At 39.7% G+C, this 22,995-nt stretch overlaps 1 long non-coding RNA gene across 2 annotated transcripts; it reads right to left on the bottom strand.

Annotated features, from left to right (window-relative positions):
* Positions 1 to 881: 881 nt before the first annotated feature.
* LOC149230148 (uncharacterized) lies at positions 882 to 20,826 on the bottom strand. 2 transcript variants are annotated; one of them, XR_016247353.1, is made up of 4 exons: positions 19,555 to 20,826; positions 19,330 to 19,399; positions 18,515 to 18,914; positions 882 to 3,212 (listed from the first exon to the last, which is right to left on the bottom strand). It is a non-coding gene; the product is annotated as an uncharacterized LOC149230148 (long non-coding RNA). The 2 variants fall into 2 exon arrangements; XR_016247352.1 differs by lacking the exons at positions 19,330 to 19,399; positions 19,555 to 20,826 and having other exon boundaries at positions 18,515 to 19,293.
* Between the last annotated feature and the right edge of the window lie 2,169 nt (positions 20,827 to 22,995).

Here is a 22,995-nt window from a genome sequence, read left to right as displayed (position 1 = left end):
GAAAGAATGCAGCACTTGGCAAGTGAAACGCCATTTTAATTTTATAAAGTGAAAATATAAAGTGACCTTATAACAGTTAAAAGGGTAAAATGGTGGCAAAAATGGCCACAAGTTTATTAAAAAAAAAAGGAAACTCTCTTCATTCTTTCACTTGTGTTTTGAGCATAATAACTCTTGAAGAGAGTTTTGGAAAGAAGCTTACGACTTCAGGATAGAGTACGTCAAAAGAAAAAATAATATAGTGGTTGATGCTCTTTTGAAGATGCCACCCACTCTTTCACTTATAGAGATGGTAGATGATTGGAAGTCGTTGTTGCTTGTAGAGTATTCGAAGAATAAATTTGCTTGTGAGATTCTGAAGGGGTTGATTCATAACAACAGACACCATGTTGTGGATGATATCATTTACTACAAAAACCAGATCTATATGGTGCCAGAATCATAACTCAACGAGAAAATTATGCAAACAACTCACAACTCACCCTTAGCGAGGCACCCGGGTTACATAAAGACCTATAGGACAATTAGGGAGAGGTTCACTTGGAAAGGCTTCAAGATGGATGTGTTGAGGTTCATGAAAGAATGCAGCACTTGGCAAGTGAAATGCTATTTTAATTTTATAAAGTGAAAATATTATAAAGTGACCTTATAAAAGTTAAAAGGGTAAAATGGTGGCAAAAATGGCCACAAGTTTATTAAAAAAAAAAAAGAAAAAAGTAAAGAAACTCTCTTCATTCTTTCACTTGTGTTTTAAGAATAATAACTCTCGAAGAGAGTTTTGGAAATAAACTTAGAGTTTGGGAAACCTTAGCTATCATAGATAGTTTCGGTGTTAAAACTATACACTCTAATTAGTTCAATGAATACAATCACTCAGATTTTACCATTGAGATTCAAAGGAGAGAAAATTTTGCAAGAAATATGATCTTGAAGAAATGTTATAAGTTGATTTTACATATTGATATTATGTTCATCATATTTCTTGACAGATTGAAGGAACCCATGAGGAGTCCCAGCCCTCCATATCATGCTAGTGGGTCGATTTAGTGACCAGGTTCATTACTACCAAAGGGAACGAGTCCTGGCCCATTTTTGAAGAGACCAAGGTTGCCTTACATTCTGAAGTCGAGTTCCCTGTGGGAAGATGGCAAGATAGCCTGAAAGAGGAGCTCAAATCTATCATCAGGAGAGGTTGTATTTATCCAGGGGTGAAAGGGACGAGTTGTATACAAAAATAGAAGTTCAAGTTCATTACAATACGCTGCTCATGCTTGCTGGAGAAAGGTAGTATGTAGGAGAGGAGATATATCAGCAAGAAGGGACAGAGCTATGTTATCAGCAAAAGGCCACAAACCATCTCAGTTTGGCTGAGTAAGGGACTGATATTTATATTGCCATTCATGGAAGCTAAGTCCCACACATTTCTGGGTTGAATTCAGTGTCCAAACGACAGTTCAAGTCTCTCATTCTGTGGCTGAGCCATTTCCAGAGAATAAAGGTGTTGGCTGAAGTGGAGTTTTCATTGTCAGTGCTGCCAAAGAGAGTCATCATTTGTTTCCTTTACAGCTGTGAAAAAGGCCAAGTTTCTCTAATACGTTGTCCACTGTAATCTTATATCCCATATACAAGAAAGGGAAGTCTAATCTCACATTTACAGTTCATATGATGCAAACAAATGGATTGATATATTTTTTTGAGTATAATGTGTAATTCCTTGCAGCTGATTTAATGTTTTTATCAGTTTTTTTGGTATGGTTTATCTCTATGGTGGTTGAAAATTTTAAATATGCACCTACAGCCATGAGTTGCCAAACTGTTTGACGAAACTAATCTCTGAAGTAAACTACAAAACTCAGAATTACATGGTATATTTGGGAGATTTCCGAGGTGGGATTTTACAAACTATACCCCATTTGTATAGGTTCATTGGTGCTAGAAGTGCAGCTACTATGACCTGGGAGGCACATCACCTCCCAAAGTGAAGCAAGCATATGCCCTCCACTCTCAAATGAGAAGCATGTGGTATTTCACCTTCCACAGCAAAAGTTCTCAGAGCAGGCATGTCACCTCTGCTTCTAGGAAGATGAGAGTAACCAAATCCCCAAGTTCCTTTCCCAGATATCCCATGTTCCCTAATTGAGTGGGCATGGCAACTTCACTCATTCCAGAATATCAGAGCCACAGGCCTTGGCTGTCACCAAGGGTAATTTCCTACTTATGCATAATTCATTGATCCATCTTTTTAATATATTAATATTTTCAAGTGACTCCTAAAAGTAGGTAACTTTCCTAGTTTGTTAATTTCCAACTCAAGACCATACCCAGTTTGTATAGTTTCACTGGCCCTAGAAGTGCAGTTGTCGTGACCTGTGAGGCATGTCACCTCCCAACGTGAGGTAAGCATATGCCCTCCACTCTTGAATGGGAAGCATGTGGTATGTCACCTTCCACAACAAAAGTTCCCAGAGCAGGCATGTCACCTCTGCTACTAGAAAGATGGGGGTAGCCCACTCCCCAACTTCATTTACCAGATATCCCATGTTCCTGAATTGAGTGGGCATGGCAGCTCCACTCATTCCACAAAATATCAGAGCCACAGGCCTTTGATTGCAATTCACATCCATGTCTTTGTGAGTTGACATTGCTCCACCCTACGCCCTGCACACAGTATCCAAGAATATCAATATGATCTAACATGCCTGGATCACAATAAATACTTACATATATAAACAACACCAGCTGCCCCATAGGGCTTACTGTTCAACTCCATCCTAGAGTTTTCCCAGACAGCACAAGCAAGCACTTATCTTAAGACCAGGTGAAAAACTTGCAACCATACTGTCAGCATACAATCACATGAGTCATGTCATAAATATAAAGCATATCAAATATGTTTAGTTCTTGTCGAACATGTTCAGTTCCTGTGAGGCATGTCACCTCCCAACGTGAGGTAAGCATATGCCCTCCACTCTTGAATGGGAAGCATGTGGTATGTCACCTTCCACAACAAAAGTTCTCAGAGCAGGCATGTCACCTCTGCTACTAGAAAGATGGGGGTAGCCCACTCCCCAACTTCATTTACCAGATATCCCATGTTCCTGAATTGAGTGGGCATGGCAGCTCCACTCATTCCACAAAATATCAGAGCCACAGGCCTTTGATTGCAATTCACATCCATGTCTTTGTGAGTTGACATTGCTCCACCCTACGCCCTGCACACAGTATCCAAGAATATCAATATGATCTAACATGCCTGGATCACAATAAATACTTACATATATAAACAACACCAGCTGCCCCATGGGCTTACTGTTCAACTCCATCCTAGAGTTTTCCCAGACAGCACAAGCAAGCACTTATCTTAAGACCAGGTGAAAAACTTGCAACCATACTGTCAGCATACAATCACATGAGTCATGTCATAAATATAAAGCATATCAAATATGTTTAGTTCTTGTCGAACATGTTCAGTTCCTGTCAACCAGACTAGGCTTCCACAACCCTCCATATATATAAATTTGTCAAATTCTTTAGATCTCCTGATCTTCTGCTCTCCCAATGATATCCTTGTGAGATTAGTCACAACTTGCAACAACTCAACTCATACATGGATATGTTCATTATCATCATTATTATAAATCTTGCTCATACAATTTAATCAATAGATGCTACAATAAGCAATCATTAAACTTCCATTATTCAACCCTGCACATCACAACACACAAACATATACACACAAGGTTAAGTGGAGGATGATTCCATTCTGATATGGAACAGTCCACGAGTGGGGGACTGGCGAGTGATGAATGTAGTGCTAACTAGAGATGTGCAAAGTATGAATACCATTTTTGTGTATATGTATGTTGCACATATTGTTGTCATTGATGACAACAAGCTGTCATTGATATCAAAGGGGATGTCTGGACAACAGCAGCAGGACCATCCTTGATGATCACAAGAGAAGCACGTCACTTCGTGAAGCAGCATGACAGCTTGATCCTTCACAAAGTCTCATTACATAAGGATATGGATACTTGAAGTTATTTGAGTTTCTGATCAAGCTAAGATTTTCAAATGCTCTGACAAATGGTATGGCTGCATAGTACTCATCAATACCTTTCCAACAATATATTCTGCTCAGAAAAACTCCTCCCGGATGAGAGGTTATGACTTGTTGAAAACCAGCATTAGTTTGGGGCAAAATCAAAATGCCAAACTATAAGGCCAACCCCAAAATATTAACCCATTAAAGACCATGCATTTTTGGAGTGGATCCATCGTTGACTCAGCAAGTCAACAACCATGATCATGGGAAGTAGCACATTGTTTAACACCGCCCAACGACATGGATGTTTGGGACCAATCACCGGTGTTGACAACAGATCAGCATCCAGATTCAAAAGTAGCGCGAAGATTTACCCTCAAATCAAAAGACAGCACATGGCACTATCTTATTGGAGGTGACATAACACTTGATGATGACAGTGCAAGTCATAAATGGCATCACCAAGCCCTGCCACATGGCAGTGTCCAATCACAGATTTTGAATTGCAAAGAGGTTAAATTTGGGTGACACGTGGCACCCCTCTCAAGCTGCCACATGGATGATTGATGTCATGATTACATCATCAAGAAGTTGACCGGAGACCCTAAGGTCTAGGTTATGTGGTTTGGTTATATGGTATGTGATGCAGGAGCATCCTGACACGTCAATGGAAACAATTTAGAGAAGAAGACAAGTGGACGATCACGTGGACACCCAGGCCAGCCACAACTGAATTCTGTTCAAGGAACTAAATTTAGTTAAAAAATCAGTTAAAACTGAATGCATGTCTAATAAAAACTGTAGGATTCTTGAGAGAATCAGGAAGACGAGAATAGGAAAATTGGTGCCTACGAGAGAGGGGAAAAATGTAGTCGCTTGAGGAATTATGGATTAAGGCTGAGATGCCTTATATTGTAACCTGACTTTGTAAATTATAAAAAATGTGTTTGTGTGAATTTGTAGGCAATTGCTTCATTGTGAATTTATCTCTGCGTATCTGTGTAGCTTTTGTTTGAATCGTTTGCTTTGTTATTTGGGTTCCTGAAGAGCTCGATTCCGGAAGCTGGAAGCTTGGAGGACTAACGGAAATGGCTTAGGTGGGCGTAGAGTCTGCCATTCCAGAACAGTCTTCAAGCGGGAAGGTTGAAGGATCCACAGGAAGGAGCAACGTTCTAACCGGCCTCGCCCGTGGCGGGCAGCAGATACAGCTTTGCCGATCGGCTTACATAAAGGCCATCGAGGTTCTGGTAGAGTTGGCCTCGTTGCAGACCTCGTTTCTGACACTCGATGAGGTCATCAAGGCCACGAATCGCAGGGTCAATGCGCTCGAGAACGTGGTCAAGGGAACAGACTTGGAGAACAAGGAAATCGATACAGCAATGCATGAAGCACAGGATAACGAGGGTAAGGATAACGAGCACCAGGATGAGCGGGTTGGAAATAATGTAGTCAGTGGTGAGCAGAGCCAAGGAAATGAAGCTGCTGAAGGAGCAGGATTCCGTGAAGAGGGTGTAGAGGGAGACGGAGTTGAAGACCAGCATGACGTGGAAATGCCAGCCATGGTCAAGGAGTGGATAAAGCAGAAAGCGTTTGAAGTGTTTGTTGGTGGACTTGATAAGGACGCCGATGAAGAAGATCTCAAGAAGGTGTCTGGCGAAGATGGCGAAGTTGTTGAGGTCAGATTGGTAAGTGAGACCTCGCTGTCAAAAAGAGGTGACTCTGAGAGGCTTCGTGGGCCCATAACCCACAGGCCCAAGATCGAGCGTGTAAAAATACTGAAAACGGAGACACCCCAGTCTTCGTTTTCATCAAGTGGTATCAGAGCGGGAAAGATTTCCTGCGGAGAGGAAGAAAGAAGAGGTACGAAGAAAGATGAGGTACATTTTGTCGAAGATTTGTAAGCTTGTGAAGGTGAGAAGATTGCAGCAAACCTGGAGCAGGAGTGCTCAATTGGTTCGAGAGGAGAGAACCGCAGAGATGCCGAGAGGACTAAGCTCAGCGGAGAAGCTTGGTAGGGCATCTGGTAGCAAGGAGGACTTGCTATTGCAGAGGTTTGATTGCAGCTCACGGAAGGCAGTTCCACTGAAGAAAGGAAACAGTGGGTAGAATTGCGAAGGAAACGCATATGACCAGGAGGTCATAAATTTGTACCTCGGGAGCATATGACCAGGAGGTCATAATTTTTCTACCTCGGGAGTATGATGCAGGAGCATCCTGACACGTCAATGGAAACAATTTAGAGAAGAAGACAAGTGGACGATCACGTGGACACCCAGGCCAGCCACAACTGAATTCTGTTCAAGGAACTAAATTTAGTTAAAAAATCAGTTAAAACTGAATGCATGTGTAATAAAAACTGTAGGATTCTTGAGAGAATCAAGAAGACGAGAATAGGAAAACTGGTGCCTACGAGAGAGGGGAAAAATGTAGTCGCTTGAGGAATTATGGATTAAGGCTGAGATGCCTTATATTGTAACCTGACTTTGTAAATTATAAAAAATGTGTTTGTGTGAATTTGTAGGCAATTGCTTCATTGTGAATTTATCTCTGCGTATCTGTGTAGCTTTTGTTTGAATCGTTTGCTTTGTTATTTGGGTTCCTGAAGAGCTCGATTCCGGAAGCTGGAAGCTTGGAGGACTAACGGAAATGGCTTAGGTGGGCGTAGAGTCTGCCATTCCAGAACAGTGTTCAAGCGGGAAGGTTGAAGGATCCACAGGAAGGAGCAACGTTCTAACCGGCCTCGCCCGTGGCGGGCAGCAGATACAGCTTTGCCGATCGGCTTACATAAAGGCCATCGAGGTTCTGGTAGAGTTGGCCTCGTTGCAGACCTCGTTTCTGACACTCGACGAGGCCATCAAGGCCACGAATCGCAGGGTCAATGCGCTCGAGAACGTGGTCAAGGGAACAGACTTGGAGAACAAGGAAATCGATACAGCAATGCACGAAGCACAGGATAACGAGGGTAAGGATAACGAGCACCAGGATGAGCGGGTTGGAAATAATGTAGTCAGTGGTGAGCAGAGCCAAGGAAATGAAGCTGCTGAAGGAGCAGGATTCCGTGAAGAGGGTGTAGAGGGAGACGGAGTTGAAGACCAGCATGACGTGGAAATGCCAGCCATGGTCAAGGAGCGGATAAAGCAGAAAGAGTTTGAAGTGTTTGTTGGTGGACTTGATAAGGACGCCGATGAAGAGGATCTCAAGAAGGTGTCTGGCGAAGATGGCGAAGTTGTTGAGGTCAGATTGGTAAGTGAGACCTCGCTGTCAAAAAGAGGTGACTCTGAGAGGCTTCGTGGGCCCATAACCCACAGGCCCAAGATCGAGCATGTAAAAATTCTGAAAACGAAGACGCCCCAGTCTTCGTTTTCATCAGTATGTTGGCCCGATTGTTAAATATATTAAAAAGCTCCGCAAAAATTGGTCGTGCCCTTCATGGCCAATCTCTATATTATGGCGTCATGATTCGTGTTTATGCATACTCGACATTCAATCAATGTAGTATCATCTGAGATCTGGGCAAACAGTTTGCGACCATAATTAAAGTGGAGGCCATTGTTTTGTTTTGTTATGTGACAGAGGTCGTTGCCACCAAGATGAGGCTGAGGCCATTGTTTTGTTTTGTTATGTGACAGAGGTCGTTGCCACCAAGACGAGACCAAGGCCACTATTTTGATTTGTTACGTGACAAAGGTCATTGCCACCAAGGATGAGTCGAAACGACTATTCTATTTTGTTGTCACCGAGGACGAGTCGAGGACATTGTTCTATTTTATTTCCACCAAGGGCGAGGCCTATGTTCTGTGACCGAGTTCATCACCACCAAGGGTGAGGCCTTTGTTTTTTGACCGAGTTCATTGCCATCAAGGGAAAGGCTTGCGTTTTGTGATCAAATTCATTGCCACTGAGGGCAAGGCCATTGTTTTGTTATGTGACCAAGTAAATTGAGGGCGAGCCCATTGTTCTGTGACCAAGTTCATTGAGGGCGACACCACTGTTTCGTTACCGAATTCATTGTCATTAAAGGCGAGGCCATTGTTTTTTTCTAGGGCTTATTTCATTGAGAACGAGGTTAAAGCCAGGCACTAATGCCACTGTGGATGAGAGCAAAGTCATTGCCACCATGGCCCTAAGAACTAACAAGCCCGGGCACAGCATAAACATGTGTACCCACAGAGCTCTAAAGGGTCAACAAGCATCGTTGAACATGGTGACTTCACATTAAATATATAAGAGTGGCACAATGTATGAAGGCACATCAAGAGCATAGTTGGTAAGTCGTTGGGATAATACGTGGGTGGTTGAGAGTTCGACCTATGGAGCGAACATGTTGGTTAATTTTTAATACATTCAACCATTTTGTAGCACTATCTGTAACTTCCAGTGACCTGCGCCGGAATTTGGTGGACATTTTGTACAATCGATGCCAGAATCTTGTCAAATTGTAGAACACACCCAAAAAGTGAGTTTATGCCAAACATTTGATTTTGAATATGGTTTATAATGGTATTTTTTGAAGTCATTATTAATCCAAATTGAAATCCATAAAAAGCTAAAAGATTAGGACTCAAAGACAAATGTACCGAGTGATGTGTGACAGTGTTTTGACTTATGTTTGAAGTACCCAGAAATGTGTGACAGTGTTTTGACTCATGTTTAATGATCAATACCTCATATGTGTTATTGGTTAAGTTACAAGTTTGTTGCAAGTGTTTTGGCTACAAGAGGTTAACAGGTGCCAAGCAAGAGTTTGAATGACCAAATCGCAGTTCTAGTTGGAGCAGAATTTAGGGACGGCAGTATGACAACCACCAACAAAGATTGACATGAATTATGTGACGATTACAATTGAGATATCATATCCAAGGAATGTTGCAGTGGAAGAGATGGTGACAATGACTATTTGTATTTATTAGACCATTAGCCATGATATATTATGGGTGTGAATCTAGTTAAAAATGTGATGAAATAGAGGCCCACAAGGAAGTAGAGGAAGGGGGTTGAAGCCTCAATCAAGTTGGAGCCTAGAGCAGGTTGGAGACTACTCGTTGCTGAGGATGGAGCCTCAATCAAGTTGAAACCTAGAGCAGGTTGGAGCTTACTCATTGCTAAGTTTCAAGCCTCAATAAGGTTGAAGCCTAGAGCAGGCTGAAGTCTACTCATTGTTGAGGTTGGAACCTTGATCAAGTTAGAGCCTACTGTGAGCAATTGCATGCATCTTTGATGTCGGAGCCTCAATCAAGTTGTAGCCTATCATAAGTGGCAACTTGCATATTTTCAGGGTAATTGGCTCCCACGGGTTGGGGCCTGCAAATTGATGTAAATGAATTGAAAACTAACCAAAAGAAGGGTTTGTGGTTTTCTCCCATTTGGGTTTCCACCTAAAAAGTGATGTGATGCTCTCTTGTGTTGTTGATTGCTTCTTGTCAAGTCACTGATATGATGATGTATAGATATAACTGATGGCATAATGTTTATGGTTCACTACTATATGGATGATTGATTAAGAAAGATTGTTAAATTGTGAAATTGATCTTACATTGATTCACACCCCCCCCCCCGCCTCATTGTGACCTTTGGGCAAACAATATATAGGTATAAAGAGAGGGTTTGCATGAGCCAACCGGAGTATTGGAGGTTGCATGCAACCCCAAACGGGGTTGGTTGGAGGTCTGTAGAGGTTCGTTAGCAAATTGATGTTAGAGGTGTGGATTGTGCATGTGCTTTAGGAGGGTAGTATCGGGTCCACGGCTAATTTGGCATGAGGGGGAAGCATGGAGGACAAGGAGGTCATTGACTACAAGCCGAAGGAATAAGGGGAGGGACTAATATGGATAACTACCCAAGAATTTTTGTCTAGCTCAATTGGGACCAACTACGTGGCCACGATGGGCTCGTCTACGGCTCCAAAATCCCACTCTACAACTCCAAAAATGGCAAAGGATCAAGGTGAGGAAGAAGCTTTGGATGTGGAAGTTCTTTTTTTGGTTGACCCCTACCCAGGGTCCATACAAACCCTGGTATCTGCAATTAAGGCTCAGGTCCAACCCTCATTGAGCTTTTTGGGGGGTTTCTCCATGGCTCCTTCGCTTTCATAGTTTCACCAATATGAACCTGATTCCACTCTGGTGGGTCAGGGTGGTCATTTTGATTGACTTGTCAGGGGGCTCTCTTGCCTCGGGTTTTTTATTCCATTTTGAAGGGTTCTTAGCACAGGGGTTCCCTCTCAATGTAGAGCCCCTTCCTCCCTTTGTTGCTTTGTTTTCCTTACAGAAGCCTTACAAGTGACCATTAATAGTTTCATCAATGAGTTTTTGGCAGCAAGAGGAAGCGAATGACAAAATTTAGTAGGAAGCGTAGGCAAAGAACTCTAAAAAGAAGGTATTAAATAAAAAGGAGAGAAAATCCGACCAAACAGAAGCACAAAAAGAGTTGTCGTTCAAAGAAAAAAGTGAACCGGTCGAAATTGAAACTGGTGCTGGGAGAAGACGTCATGATGAGAAACATCACAGAGATGGGGGAAAATCCCCTAATGGGCAAAGCAAGAGGACAAAAGTTGAACATCTGCAAAGTTCGAGCATGGGCAGAAAGAGTCTTGAATACCAACTTAAAATTTCCCCCCTAAGGTTATCTTGTTGGCCAAAAGATGGATTCAACTAAATTTTCAGGAACATGCAAAAGTGTTGTGGACTACCCAAAGGGCTTGGCATATAGACTCTACCCTGGTTCTTTTTAACTTTTGGACCCTCTGTTTGACAGAAGTAGGGAATAGATAGACGTCGTCCCAACCTGGGTTGGGACAACTTGATTTTCAAAGACCTGGGAATTCTTTAGGAACTTATCTAGAGCATGACTCTTCGTATGAGCAATCAAGGGATAGGTTTGTGGCCAAAATCCTGGTGAACATAGACCTCTAGGAAGGGTTGGCCAATATGACGAACATTGATGTTGGGGAAGAAAGACGATAGATCCTCAACTACAGTGTCCCCTTCAAGTCCAAAAGATGTCGCAAGTATGGACATCTAGCAAGAGATTATGAGCCACCCATGCACAAGAAGCCTCATGACCTCAAGTCAAACAAATTCAAGAGTCCGATCATAAATAACCCAGATCTATGGCTAGAGGAGACAATGACTAAGGTACATGAATAGGATGCAATAGTGGGAGATTTGTGAAACCCTCATGTGCCGGTGGAGGCAACAATTCCATAAGAGAAGGAGCTATAGGATTCAGTGGAAGGGGCTCAACATTGTCGCCTAAAGAAGGTATTCAAACACCTTTGGTTTCTAATATTTCCTCTTCCCCTATTATTTTTGTGGTAAGCTCTTGCTCTGTTGAACGAGATCTTGGGGGCTCAGTGTCTACTGATATTTCTTCTTTAATTTCAACTTTCAAGTTCTTTAGTTTCTTTCCCCCCTCCTTAGTAGCCACTTTCCCATGCCCTAGAGACAACTTTGCACACTCTTCCCTGATGGTATCGGTGTCTAAGAGCCTATCTGATGAGGGAGGACATTATGTATAACCTTTGCTCTCGAACGATCTCCCCTTGTTCAAAAGGTATTGTAGGGAGGCTAGAGAAACTCTCCCTATTGTCTCAAGGGGGAAAAGGAAGAGGGAGAAAATATCATCTGGCAAAAGCTAAAGAAAAGACTCAAGAGGATCTTGCAACAAACAACAATCCATTGATTGAGCACTTAGAGCAATGATAGCCCTTGGCAGTGTTACCCAATGAAAATACTCTCTTTCAATGGCAATGGTTTAGCATGTCCCTCAAAAAAGCACGCTTTTAGTAGATTAGTTTACTTGAACAAACTAGACCTAATTATGCTTTAAGAAACCTTGAGAGATGATTCTTCTATTTCTAAAATGTTGGAATCTATCTTTAGTGGATGGAATTTATTGGTCTATATCTAAAAGGACACTGGGAGGACTAGCTATTGGATGGCTTTTGAGAAACATCAGAGTGTCCAATTCATGGGGTGTTGAATAAGGTCTAGGAATATATTTTTACTCCAAAGACCTCAGAACCTCTTTGACTCTCATTAATCTATATGGTCCATATCTAAACAAGGTGGAATTTTGGGACAACTTTTTCTCAAAATATTTTATGAAATCAAACTCATTGATTATAGGTGGGGATCTAAATTTCTCACTGGGGGCTTCAGAGGTATGGGATCTGAGGGCTAGACCAAATTCACTAGTTGAATTCTTCTCTCACAAGCTAATAACCTCTAAGTTAGTGTATATTGAACCAGTAAAGCACAAAGGAACGTGGAGAAATCATCAAACTAAGAGAAGAATGCATTGCAAAAAGAAGAGATTGTTTTCTAATTTTTGAGGATCTAATAGAGCGTTCCAACCTGATTAGACAATGGGTTGGGAATGGGGGGAGTTTGATCACTCTTTGATTATCCTGGGTCATATGACAAGCTTGCTATTCCTTTCAAAATGAATTCCTACTAGTTAAAAGAAAAGGAATTCCTCTCTCTACTAAAAAAACATTGGAAAGGTTATGACGTTCAAGCAAGAGGTTATGCAACAAGTCAGTTTGACGCCAAACACAAACTTTATAACATAATCAAGGAATAGGCCTTTAAGAAAAGACACGATGAGGATCAAGAACTCAAAGTGGAGAAGGAGCTTCATTCTTCTTCCAATGGTGGAGGAGAAGGATTCATAGATGTTGAGTCAAGGGAGGCCTTGATCCATTTGGAGGCTAAAAGAAAATCTCCTTTGGAAGCAACGGAAGCAGCTTGGAGACTTAAAATTAAGGCAATCTGGTTGGAGAGTGGGGATGAAAATACAAAATTCTTTTAGGGATATGTCAAGGGACGCAAGATGTACAACATTATTTGGACCCTTGTGGATGGGGATGGAAGAGATCTCTCAAGTTTCAAGGATCTCGCTGCATTAGGGAAGAATCACTTTCATGATCTCTTTAAAGCACCAAATGGGATAACCATTGCAAGAATCATCTGAGTGGCACAATCCTTCCCAAGCTTTGTTGAGGAGGAGGACAATAAGTCACTCATGGAGGTCTCTGAGGAAGAACTCAAAACAATCCTTCATTCCTTTCAAAGGGATAAAAGTCTAGGCCCTAATTGTTGGTCAGTTGAATATTTTTTAGGCCTATATGACATCCTCAAGCAAGATTTACTAAAGGTCGTTGAAGAATCAAGGAGAGAGGGTAGAGTTCTTCCAGCCTTCAATTCTACCTTCATTGCCCTCATCCCAAAAGTGGATAATCCTCTAACCCTGGATAATTCTTGTCCTATTTCTTTGTGTAATTGTATCCATAAAGTTATTGCCAAAGTGATTGTAATGAGATTGAAGCCTATATTATCTAAATCCATCTCAAAAGAACAATTTCACTTCCGAGAAGGACAAAAAATACATGAAGCAATTGGTGTGACTCGAGAAGGTATCCATAGCATCAAATTACACAAGCTAAAAGGGGTTATCCTCAAAATAGATCCCTCAAAAGCCTATGATTGGGCTAGTTGGTTATATATCAAACTATTGTTAACTCATATAGGTTTCAACCCGACCTTTGTAGTATGGATAATGAGTTGTCTCCAAACTGTGTCCTTTGCAGTTCTAATTAATGGTTTTGCATCCCCTTTCTTTCATGCTCAAAGGGGTCTTCAACAAGGATGCCCGCTATCTCCACTCCTCTTCCTTTTAGTGGTAGAAGGCTTAAGCAGAATGCTAGCAGAAGCAAAGCGGAGAGGTGAGTTCAATGGAAGAATCATTGCTCAAGCTCTTGTTACTCATCTACTTTTTGTCGATGATGTTCTTATATTTTGTAATGGTTTCCATTAGAGATGTTGATAAACTCCTTGAAATTTTACACCTTTAAGGGAAAGCCACCGGATTGCTTATAGATGACAAGAAATCCACTATCTCCTTTCACAACTTGGATGATAGAGAGATGCAACACCTGAGAGATAATTTTCCATATGAGCTAAAAAATGTAGATGATAAGTTGAAATACTTGAGATTCCATATCAAACCAAACAACTATAGCAAGGAGGATTGGAACTGGCTTTTCGTGAAGCTGGAGAAAATATTAAAGAGTTGGAGTCACATGTGGCTTTCTAGGGCAAGAAGACTAGTTTTGGTTAAATCAATATTTGAGGCAATTCCAGTCTACTAGATGTCACTAGCTTGGATCCCCAAGTGTATTCTGGAAAAGGAAAGAAGACTATGCTTCAAGTTCTTATAGTTGGTCATCAAGAACAACCTATTCTCCCTTGGGTTAAATGGCAATGAATAGTCGCACAAAAAATTCTTGAAAGTTGGGTGTTAACAAATATTTTTCTATTCGCCAAATCCTTGGCTACAAAATGTGGATGGAGGCTTCTAACCATCCAAAGCCTCTAGACCATGGTTGTCACTCAAAAGTATATCACTCTGAACACGTTCAAAGATTGGATAAGAAGAGAGGAAAATCCTTGCTCAAATATTTTTGTCATCTGTAGAATTCCTTCGAACTTATAGGTTCAAGCCTTGCATGGTGCATAGGCAACTACAACAGGGTGAGGATAGGAGTGGATCCTTGGCCTGAAAGCAGGGAGAGACATATTCTTCCACAACCACTCATCAACTTTCTTAGAGACAAAGGAATTTCTAAGCTCTCCCATTTGGAAAATCCAACTAATTCTACTATTTGGAGCTAGGGATGGAAGTCTACAGCTAATCTAGGTATAGAGTCTGAATACAGGGAAGTCTAGCTTGGATATTTGGAAGCACTTCGAAAGGGTCATATTAGAATAATATACAAAGAAGATGAACTAGTATGGATATTCTCCCCATTTGGCTCTTATTCTCCTTAGCTTGGGTATGTTCCCCCAAATATGGGTAGAGCAATGGAGGAACCGAAATGGTCGTGGAAAACAATGTGGCAAGCTAAATGTCCAACAAAAGCACACATTTTTATGTGGTGTTTTCTAGGCAATAAAGCCCCTACTTCAGATGTTATGCAACGAAGATATAAGATAGCCCCAAGGTGGTGTGCGTTGTGCAAAATGAATGAACTCTTACTCACCTCTTCATAAGTTGTCCCTTTACAAGTTTGGAACTGCTATCAATCGACTCTAGATCAAGCTTGTGTCTGGAATGGCAACACAATAGAGGAGTCTTGGAGAAGATGGAGCTCTTCTCCAACAACAAGAAAATTCAAAGCCTTACCTTTAATCATCTCCTGGGTGGTCTAGCTAGTCTGGAACAAGGCAATCTTTCAGGACTTATCCTCTTTTCATCTGCGTGTGGCCAAGGAAGGTCTAGCTATTCTAGCACATTTTCCTCAAGACAAAGACACTCCCCCTCCTCGATGGATTATTTCAGAAGATCCTAATAAAGCAATTATGTGGGCATATTTTGAAGGGGCGTCGTGAGAGGAAAACCAGCAAAGTGGGGGCAGTGTCATTCTTCATCTTTTTGAGAATCACTTATTTAAAATTAAAATGGGCTTCGGTAGAGGAACAAACAATCAAGCAGAACTTCTGGCATGCAAATTTCTGTTGATTTTTGCAAAAGAGAAAGGTTGCGATAAGATTAAAGTTTATGGTGACTCTTTACTTGTGATAAATTGAATCAATGGAGCACAACAGTGTAGAGATATTTTACTTGTTCCAATTTTGGATGAGGTTATGCGGTTAAAATCAACTTTTGACAGCATTTTACGCGCACATATTTATAGGGAGAGAAACTCACAAGCGGACTGGTTATCCAAAGAAGGCTTAGCTGTCGAGCAGGACCTATGGCAGATTACTGAACAGCGGGAAAACCCTTCTTACGAGTTCTATCACAGTGCATATATAGATGAAATAAGACCAGTTGCTCCAATGAGACAACAAACTTTATTTTATTTTATTTTTTCCGAGGAAAATCCAGACAGATCCACCCGAAGGGATAACATCCCGCCGGCCAAACTAATCAGAGCCTAACCCTGAGGGCATCGAGAAGAATTGACCCCATGACCTCCCAAAGGTGAGGTGCTTTAGCAACGGGACCTTGACCAATTGAGCTAACCCTTCGGGCTTAGACAATAAACTATATATTTCTTCCTTCATCTTTTTTTAAAGTTTTTCATACGGTAGTGGTACGCTATTTTTTTAAACAGGTTTAGAGGTGAAGTATATCTTCACAATTTTGTAATTCTAATGCAAAAATGAATATGTAAGAGCCTGAAGGCAAACAGTACTCTTCTACAAGGACCAGTCTTGAAGACAGTTGAATCTATGATATCCAACAGAATACACACAGTGATTTGTATATGCAGAATGTAATTTTGTATCATTTTCCAAATGAAATAAAATTAATGTTTTTTTCCAAGGAAAAACACACACACACACACAACAGGGTAAATAAGCTGATACGTCATCAGGCTCATCTTCCTAGCTAGAATAGCATACGAAACATAATCAAACAAAAACAAGGCACTACAGATAAATATAAACTCCGCAACAGCAACATTAGGTCCTTGAAGGCATTGCATAATGTGTGCTAAAAGTACTAGTGTGTACAGTTTTTGAATTTTAAGGGCAGGCATACATTCAAATTCAGAACCACTTACTACAGGTTACAGATCATATGTTCGGAAAGTTCAAAAACTTTCAGCTCATTTTAAGTTGCTCCTATGGCTTTTATGGTGAAATCCAGCCTCTAGTAACATCAAAATCTTCTAGAACAACATAGTGCAAAGTTCAACTCCTGAAAACTACCTAGCTATCCAATTTATACACATGCCTGTGGCCTCCTCATATCTAAATGAGAAAAATTTGTAGCATTGACACTTCCTGCATTTCTGGAGAAATGTTATAAGCTAATCTGCACCAAATTGGTAATATTTTGACAAATTGACAAAACCTCTCTAAATTACAAGCTAAATTTTTAGATAAAAACTACATGTAACATGACTATATTTTGAATGTTTCAAAATATGCAATAACCAATTGTAAACAATAAGTTTTTGAATAAGAAAGTTGTATAACGTACATAATTATGATCAAAGCAGGCTGGAAAACATAGAATTTACTTTTGAGTGTGGTAAAATTGATAGGAAATGTATGTATTATATAATATAAATCTTTAACACCTAAACTAAGAAAATGGACTGAACTTGAAATGCAGTAATTTACTTCATCCGCAGCAATTCCCTGATCATGTTTTGGAAGATTTGCAATTTTGCACCAATGCTACTACACAAATCTCAGCTGTTCCTATAGCCAGGTGCAAATCCTGGATTTTGACAGCATTGATAGGTCTGGTTGTTGTGGAAACCAAGGTGAAAGTTTTCTCATGCAACCCGCTCATTGCTAACAAAATTTTACCAAGGAAATCAATTAATTGTTGATGCAACCAACTACTCCCCTCTGCTAATTCTCTGCTACTGCATTCTAAAATGTTAGAACATATTTATTGATTAAAACATATTAAGTAATCTCTTAGACACCTTGAACATGTTATGCACATAAAAAAAAACCTGCCAAGGCCCAAAACCCTTGAGCATATTTCACTTCTCTGTAATTTCCCTTGACAAAACCATACGAGTTATAACTTGAATACTTATGTGCTTAAGGTTTTTAGCATAAGTAGTCATGAATTTGACAACTGTGAAGCTATTCAGTATGCATAATAGGACCTAAGGTATTGGAGTGACCACCCTCGCATAAAAAAATAGAATTTAAATACCTTTGGTAAAGTTTCTACCCAGTTGTCCTTTTAAATAAGAAATAAAGATCATAATAGGTGTATGATTGTTCTTGACGCCCCATCATCATAGCAGAGTAGCAGGACTTGTCTGGTAGAGCTTGAACTCACAAGTTGTACTCAGCATGACTCAATAAGTAAACAAAGCCAAATCAATACGGCCCAACAAAAACTCACTGCCAAGGAGTCAAACTTGGCTACAGGGAGTCAACAGTAAGTACTCACAAGTTTTCAATGCCCAATTAAGCAAGCTTGAGCCGAAAACTCAATGAGCACCACTATCAAGTAAAAAAAAAAAACTAAAAAGGGTCATCTAAATTGGGGCAAGATTTTTTTCTGAGGTTTTGTCCAGTCCAAGTTGTACTTTCCTCTCCAGGTTCCCCAAGTCATTCACCGAGCCAAGTCTTGCTACTACAACCATAGGTGTATTCTTTATGATCAATTACAATGAACTATGCAAATGGAAACAAAAAAAATGTAATACAAGGCTTGCACCAATCATTTAAAAAAATCAGAATTCATCCATAATTGAATCCTCAAAGATAAAAGAGATATCTAGACCAATGTGCATCTCAATAGAAGTTTAAATTTTGAAACAGCATGCCAGAAGAAGAGAGCAAACTAGAATAAAGCTGCATTCCTTACCCAATATATATAAGATATTTCTAATCAGAAAATTGAATATATTAGGAATGTAACCTACTTAACAGAACTTCAGACAGAATGGGTGGTCAGAGAATTCAGTCAGATCAGTAAGTTTACCTGGCATAAATGCAGGGCTGTGTCATCAGGAGCTTCTATTGTTAAACGAAGATTCCTTGAACAACCAAATCTGCAGTATTTCCTTTTGTTCATGGTGTATATATTCCACATTTGGAACCCAGAAAGTCCAATAGGAGCCGTAGAAATTTACAGCTTTGGCTGCAGAGAGAATGTGTATAACATATGGACATTTGAGAATTAATAATTAACCGGAATTTGTAGGAAAGAGCAAGTGAGAAACAGAAGGTGCTTTTCTTTTTGTGGAAATACTTCCAACTGTAGATCTCAGAAGAAGACCATCTGCATATACAATGATCTATCAGAGTATGAATGTCCTCTATGCAAAGTTGGCAACTTCAGATGGGAAATCTCGAGCCACATCAAATTTTATGACCTGCATCTGCAAGATGATAAAAAAAATGCCAACCAGTAGATATTCCACGCAGAAGGATAACTCTGAACTTAGTGGTGGGAATAGAGATTCATATTGTATGAAAATTAGCTCAGAAGACTCCAGTGGCAGCAGATAAATTTCATCAAGAACAACAACCAAAACTACATTTCTACTCTTCCCTTGTCATAAGCCTGAGGTCCTGACGTACATGGAAATTAGCAAATACAAGACAAATTTCAAATGCTTTCTTTGAACAAAATGGTCAAGGAATCGGCCTATCGCTAGGAACAGGTCAGAGTGTATAAATCTTCCGGACCTTCCTGATCCAAATGACTGTAGAAATAACGAGAAAGATGCCTTACGTAAAAGTTAAAACAAAGAAAGAGAATTAAGATGCTCCACAGAGAGTTGACCATCCCACCTTTGTTTGTCTGCGGATGTTTTCAACTCATCCATGTGAAGTCAGAAAATAATTTGCTCGTGTATATCTTCTGAAAAGTAATGCACTGTATATAGTCACTCCATTGTCCCTCATGTACTGTCATAACTGAATATACAATTTCCTACCAAAAATACTTGAGATCGAGGTTTCTTGTAAAGAATTCATCTAAGAGCCAAATCAGAAGTAAATAAAATCACATGATACCTTGAATCAAGAACAACTAATTTCCCAACAATAAATAATGAATGCTGAGATAAAGTATACTGGTCACTTGAGGGCCTGTCGCTAACAAGAAAGCTAGTAGAGTTGCATTCATGTCAGACTGAATGTCTCAGTAGACAAGGAATGCAGCAGTAGATGAAAATTGCAATGGGTGAAATTTAGTGGTAGATGTGAGAACCAATCAATCTGTAGCCAAGACTGGCTGATAAAAGTGCCACTCTTGCAAAAAATAGGAATTGTTTTGCCAAACTAAGTGCTGTAATAGTCCAACGGAAAAGCTTCTGTTCTAACCATAGAGAGATAGTCCAATAAGTTCATCTGAAATCAAGTGCTGTAATTTTCATCAGATAATTTATTTTACCATGTTGAATGATCTGCCATGCCAATAAACAATTACTAGTTTTGTAAGAGGCACGTTACATGTAAATGGTTAATGTTCTTTGAACTAAATCAATTGCTTGAATATTCCCCATCTCTTTCCAGGTAGTGTGTGTGAGTGAGAGTGAATGTTATAGTAGTGAACATCATAGTCCCCACCAGAAATTCTTTGGAGCTCCTTTGCTGTGGCAACCAAAAGGAAAGAACCTATGTTGGTTACACTGGAAGGCTGCACTTGTGCCACAATTATCACCGTTCTCTCAATGGCAACAGATTCAATGCGCCTCTAGAGTGGTGCTTCTATAGCCCATCAATCCCCCCATCACCTCTAATATAGCCAGAGAACATTAGCACCTTACGGTGTCAAGATGACGAAATGTGAATTACCAAATCTAAGAACCTAAAGGAATGTAGACCAAATGTGGCAAGCACCTTTCTAGAGTAACCTCCTAAGTTCTTGAGAGCCTTCTTATAAAGCTTGATTTCCAAATTTTGCAAAATACACCCCTGGAAACAGAGAAAAAGAAATCAAAACCCATTTCCTAATAATTCATGATTTCCCCATCCATTTTCATTTTATCAACCAACATGTAGCCACACATTAAAAACATCAAAAACCCTTGTAGTATCTCTGATAATGACAAGTTTAACTACAAGTAAATTGTTAGCTTTACAGTGTGGAAGCTGCTGAAAGTAAGAAGATAAGGGTGCTGACACCAGTTTTGCCGGTAAAACTCACCACAAATAGAAACACTAGGACCTTACTTCAATATTTACAGTCCCCTCAAGGAAGTACAAAATTTGCAGGACTTAGTTAAGAATCATGATATACAATTTGAAAGCTAAAAATGAATCCTACTTTTACTGCTCACCATATAAGTTTAAAATTTAAATGCATAAGAAAACATGTCTACAGCAAGCAGCTAAATCCATGCTTACTAATTCCTACCTGCTCTTACTTCAAATAGTAGCCCATTCTCATCTTCAGATCCAAGCTAAAGTAATGCAAAAGTAAGCATAAGCTGTGAAGATGCAATACTAACTTCAATAAATGTAGATCTAAGGGGTCTACAGCAAGCAGCTAAATTCATGCTTACTAATCCCTAACTGTTCTTACTTCAAATAGTAGCCCAGTGACATCTGCAGATCCAAGCTAAACTAATGGAACAGTATGCATAAATTGTGAAGATGCAATACTCACTTCAAAAAAATAAGATATAAGAATAAGACACAGTGAATTTGAGAATGTTCATATACCAAAACTACATTATTATTCCCCTATTGAGAGATTGTCGCTTAGTGTCCCTTGCTCGAAGAAAAACTCTGCAACAATACTAGTCCTATTTTCCTATATAGGAAATGTTGGAATATCACAAAAACTACATCACAACAAAAAATTATTAGTCCATTTTTCCTAAATGGCAAACATGGAAATTTCCCAAAAATACGTCACAACAAAAGAACACAGCAAGACTGACACACTGGGATACATTAAAAATATGTTAGTGAATGATAACGTGAATTTGAAGCCAGGCACCAAAAGCTCCCGAAGAGATGTTATCAGTAAGTGCATGGGCATTCTATTTCTTCTACTTCAGTAAACCAGTTTTTTAGAGTCGGGCTATTTGCAGTTCAACTTTCAATTGAAATAGCTTTCCAGATATACGGCCTCACTTGCACACAGTAAATTTTATCGGACTATATAGCAATGTTTTCTTGGGGAAGTTTCACCCACGTAACAGACAAGAGAAACAGAAACTAAAATATGTGGTTCTTATTGCCTCTCTGCATTCCAATACACCTCTCTGAAGGCTGACATAACAATTTTGCTCACTAATCATATCCTGGACAGATGACCTAGCTTGCAATGAGAACCTAATAGCTGAGAAAAGCTTAACAGCATTTGCAAAACTATTTTGGTCTAAAACCATTTTCAATAATTTGGCTTGGATATGTACCAAAAAAGTTACAGAACATTGTGAGACATCCAATTCCCATGATGTGGAGATCAATTGTTTGCAAGCATTAAGTTTGACCTCCATGGTATGATTTTAAGTTTACATAAGAATGTCCCTTACTATGATCAATGATTTCAATAGAGTGAATAATGAGTATCGTAATGTCCCTTACTATCGTACATGGCTTCAGTAGAGTGAATAATGAGTATTATAAAGAGAAAAGGATCACTTAGCCCAAAGGACATTAGCAGCCTTATATCTTGATTGCAGATTGCATACCTTAACAAGGCAACAAGAAGAAGTCACCTTGTAAAATGGGAGGACATCAGCAACCTTATGTATTGCCCTTGAATGCAAATGGCAACCGCTAGTTAGCTAATAATATTAAATTAGCTTTCATTCTCAACAATTTAATTCATTAGCATTGCGTGTTCAAACATTTCCAAATCCAGTTGCTTTAACAAGCAGAGAAATTGTTCGATCAAAGGTGAAAATATTCAACTATTCTCCAAGATCAATCACACCCAATTTCAAATCACAAAAGTTATTTAAATTCAGCTAATGTCAATCTGTAATCACAATGATTAGCATGCAACGAAAGATAGTTCACAACAGCAAATAAGTTGCGGGACATCTTTCTATATCAAATGAAAAAAGCATAGGAGTGAATTTCTCATATGAAACTTCGTCAAGTTATATAGTTATAATATTCATTACGCGTAGTGAAGTAGAAAAACTAAAACTAACAAATTAGAACTGAACAAGAAACACAATTAACCCCGTCAAATTAGGAAACAGATAGCCAAAGTCCTTAGTCCAAGATCAATTTACAAGCTGATCATATTCACCTGAAGAAGAGCTCAAACCAACAGACAGTCTCTGCTACCAACAGATACGTTTACAGGAGACCAAGGAAACTGTTATGTATCACACGCAAAAATTTATATAAAATCTTATTTTCGGAATTGATAAAGTGATTCAGTTACAATAATCATATTGTACACTCAGATCCCAAGGAAGAGCCATTAGAAGGAGACTGCCACTGCCCCTGACAGATGCATTCACATGAGATAAAAGAAGCTAGCAA

The sequence above is a fragment of the Pinus tabuliformis genome, chromosome J (assembly GCF_031772625.1).
Source record: "Pinus tabuliformis cultivar Carrire ecotype Pingquan chromosome J, CPIR1, whole genome shotgun sequence".
Taxonomy (NCBI): domain Eukaryota; kingdom Viridiplantae; phylum Streptophyta; class Pinopsida; order Pinales; family Pinaceae; genus Pinus; species Pinus tabuliformis.
Note: the sequence above shows the minus strand (reverse complement) of the source record. Positions and strands in the feature narration are given on the sequence as shown.